Here is a 4,244-nt window from a genome sequence, read left to right on the forward strand (position 1 = left end):
TATATTCCATGAATGGACCTTAGGTTAAATTTTATTATGTGATTAATTAAATTAAATATGAGAGACATTTAATTTAATTAATTAATGTTAAGTTTGGTGATAAAAACTTAATAAGAGTGAAAAAAGGTGTCAAAAGCCAATTTGGACTTTTCTTCTTATGAAACCTTTATAAAAAAAAATAAAAAAATTTAATGATCACATATATGGCAAAGGGTGGCCGACCATGTGGTCTTTTAGAGTTGTGTGAACCAAATTTTATAAAATTCAAATCCCATTTAATTAAGAAGTCAAGTGGGTAGAAAAGCACTCAAGTGTTTTGTGATATTTTGAAGAGTATTGTGGGCTATTCTAACCCCCAAACCGATCCCCACATTCTCTCATTCACTCTCATCTGATTTTTGGAGACTCTCTCAAGTGTTCTCTCCATTTTCAACCCCAAGAACACCAAAGAAACTTGGAAGCTAAGTCTTGGTCTAGGAAGGGTTTTCCCTAAGGTAAAGTCTCATTAATCTAGACTTTTGTCAAGTTTTAATCATAGAGTTTCAAATAGCTAATTACCTATGTTGTTGGGGGAAGTTGGTTAGGGTTTTTGAAAGGTTTGAAGGAGTCAAAGCTTATAGGAAGGTCCAAACCTTAAGCAAGAACACCAAAGAGGTAAAAAGTTTACTTTTGATGATTTTGTTGTAGGGTTTTTAGTTTTAAGCATTATTTTGTATATCTAATGCTTAAAGTTTCTTGTTGGTGATGTAATAAGGTTATGGTAATTGTTTAATAATTTTTATGATGCATGAGTATTGATTTTGAAAATGGGAACCAAAACCCCCAAGGGTTTTGTAGGATACCCTAAAACAAAACATGTTTTGAGCTGTGACTTCCAAGGGGTCAAGCAGCCACTGTATATTGGTTTTGTAAAATTAAATTATTCTGTGATGTTGTTGAGATTTAGTACATAAAATTGAGCTTTTGAAACACTACAAAATGTTTAGAAATGAGTAAGTTATGCTATTTCAAAGTTTAGGTAAAAAACAGCTTTTTCGTATTCTTATTTTCGGAACCAAGGTTGGACAGCCACTGTATAGGGCAAATGAACCCAGTTTTTTCTAAAATTTTGTGGACATATTTCTGGCATAACCTATTAGTCCACTGTAAAATTTGGTAAGAAAATCTTAAACGGTTTGAAAGTTATTAACTGTCAAAGTTTGGAAAAAATAAGGACTTGAAAATAAGGTCATTTTTACCTCATTGTTGGAAAATGATTTCACCAATAAAAAATGCTCATTTTGACCTAAGATTTTTACAAAGACCTAAATGGCTTAACAAAAATGGAATTTGGAAATTTTGGTAACAATTGGGTAAGTAAATTTCAAGTTATGAACTAACGAAGTATGTAGTTAAAAATGTGAAAAATAGGCTTTTCACACTTAGTGTAAAAATGAGATTTTGGAACATAAGGTAAAAAGTAAAATTTTGCTTATTTCAAGATATAAATTGGTAAGTCTTGAAATCATATGTTCACTAAAATTACCCCTTTGAGTTTAAATGAATTATTTTTATTTAAAGAGTTTTTATTCTTTCTAAAAATAAGAGATTTAATTTATTAATAGTTAATAAATTAAAAGAGGGTTTAAAACCCTATATTTTGAGAAAATAATTAAATGAATTATTTTTCTAGTAAGTAAAAAATTGATTAATTGCTTTTGGAAAATTAATTAGTCATGATGAGAAATTTATAACGGTTTTCCTAATTAAGACAAATTAGGCAATTTTCTTAAATCGGTTTTTAGATATTAAAACCTTAAGAAAAATAAAAGGAAAATTTAAAGAGTTTATTTTCTTTAAAAATAATTAAGGAATTTATTAGTATTTTCTGGATATAATACCGGCTAAAATCTTACATATTTTAACTGGCTAGTCGAAAGTGCGGGTTAATAGCGATATCTTGAAAGAATAAGATTTTTAGCGGATTGTGGGAAAATACCATTTTGATACCCGAGCCTAGGTATCGAGACCTTAGGATAGGCCTCCCCGAGACTTAGGGTTTAGTCTCGAATAGTTTTATATGACTTTCCTTAATAGGTTTAAAACCAAATAAGGATTATAAATCCTTACAAATGACTTTTATTAAAATGACCAAACTGCCCAAAATAATAATAGTGAATTATGAGTGCCATAATTAATCCAAGTATAATGTATGGATAACTACAGTATTGGCTAAGCGTAACTGGACTGAACGTTGGAGGGTGAAAACCTGCTGAGCGCTAAGGACTCCAAGTAAGTCAACTTATATTGTATGGCTGCAACATGAAATGATTATTGTTTTGTATGTTAGTATAGGGATACATGCACATATATAGGCTGTCATAGAAAGTTTCTTAGAGACGTTAGTCTAGCGAGTACTGATTTAGAAAATATGAACGGTAGAAGTCCGTCATATCCTAGACGGTTGATCCCCGTCACACTGCTTGATTTTATTTATGTCCGGTTCATTACCGCGACGAGTGGCCATGAGATGAGGATAAGCGGGTTAAACCTAGGGGCGCCAAGATAAATGGGACCTAGGGGCCCTCATGCTTACTTAATCATTGGACGGTTAGAATCCGAGCAAGTGCTATGATAAGTTATTCCCGGATAGCAGCCGTGAATATTGGCCATTCAGTGAGAGTGCCTAGAGATACTAGGGGTTGCCAAGATTGAGTGAGGCTGAACACCCTAGGGGCAACTGCTCACCAGCACCACTGATTAACATAGAAGTCTCTGTAAAACCGTGTAAATTGGATTACACTCTTGAATAAGTAGCGATGCCCTAGGTAACACGATAGTTACCCTTGATGAGAATATTTATTGGCTAGATCTTAGTGTGGAGACTCAGTTTTCTTTTACAGATTAACAATTATGTTGGAGGGTTCTTTCGCGCAGCCAGAAACAACGCCTTTCTGAGTCGACTAACTAGATGTTAAGAAACTGAGCACCCCGCATTTTGTTTTCCTTTCAGACCCCACATCTCACTGGAACGAAGGCTACTTTCTCACCGTGGCAACTGCAATCAGAGCCGCTTTACGCCTAAATTGTTGGAAATTGTCGAGCGTTGGTCTTGAATTATATGCTGATATAATATATCAGCTTGCTCTGGGATTTTCTGAGTGCAGGGATATAATTGTTGGTAAGATATAGTTGTGATATAATATATCTGCTTGGTCTGGGATTTTCTGAGTGCAGGGATACAATTGTTGATAAGAATTAGTTGCGATATAATATATCTGCTTGCTCTGGGATTTTCTGAGTGCAGGGATATAATTGTTGATAAGAATTAGTTGCGATATAATATATCTGCTTGCTCTGGGATTTTCTGAGTGCAGGATTTTTATCTAGATATGAATTAATTTATCCTTGGTTATCAGGCATGACCATAAGTTTTCCAGGATGCTTTAGCGTTCTTGAAATTGATTGTGTAGGGCCCCGGATGGGTCTGGAACCCTAATTCTCTATATGCTTGTTTGAAAGTTGATCTTACTAAGCATTTTCGCTTACCTAGTTGTTTCATGTTGTAGGTAAGTGCAAGGGCAAGGCAGAGCAGTGAGCGCGGGAGTCTTCCTTGCAAATGTACATGTGGACCGACCTTTTGGGAAGCCTTTTTATTTTTGGAAATGTTGTGTAATTTTCCTAAACTAGGCTCACTTTAATCTTTATAAAACATGTTCGTAACTAAATGAAAAGTATGGCCATACGACTTTTTAAAAAAAAGTTTTTTTTTCTATGGGTTTTTGAGACATTTTGTTAAATGAAAACATTTATATTTCTGCATTATTGAGTCTTGAAAATCCGGGTCGTTACAATTTGTGCCTCCTAGCTTTTGTGTTATTATTATTGTTATTTTGTGATAGTTGATGACATTTGGGCCTCCTAGCTTTTTATTTCATTATATTGTTATTAGTTGATGGCACTTGTGCCTCCTAAATTTTGTTTAATATCTTAACATTGTTTTTGTTCTCTTAATTTTAGTTGCTTTTTTCTTTTTACCTTAATTGTCATTAAAAAAAAATTAGTTTGTCATTTAGTTTTTACCATATGAATCATTTTAATTATAGTTGGAATTCTGAGTACAACTATTATGCACAATTAAAATTAAATTATAGAGAAACCAATGATATACATGATTATGGTGAATCCTTTGATATCCCATTTTCCCCCACCTATAATCCAAATTTTTCATTGAGCCATACCCAATCTCCAATGAATCAAGAGCA

The 4,244-nt window shown here is 33.3% G+C and overlaps 1 long non-coding RNA gene across 2 annotated transcripts; it reads left to right on the forward strand.

Annotated features, from left to right (window-relative positions):
• Positions 1-266: 266 nt before the first annotated feature.
• Positions 267-3,793, forward strand: LOC133802148 (uncharacterized). 2 transcript variants are annotated; one of them, XR_009877168.1, is made up of 3 exons: positions 267-494; positions 577-654; positions 3,549-3,793. It is a non-coding gene; the product is annotated as an uncharacterized LOC133802148 (long non-coding RNA). The 2 variants fall into 2 exon arrangements; XR_009877167.1 differs by lacking the exon at positions 3,549-3,793 and adding an exon at positions 2,206-2,292.
• The last annotated feature ends 451 nt before the right edge of the window (positions 3,794-4,244 follow it).

Source organism: Humulus lupulus, chromosome 9 (genome assembly GCF_963169125.1).
Source record: "Humulus lupulus chromosome 9, drHumLupu1.1, whole genome shotgun sequence".
Taxonomy (NCBI): Eukaryota; Viridiplantae; Streptophyta; class Magnoliopsida; order Rosales; family Cannabaceae; genus Humulus; species Humulus lupulus.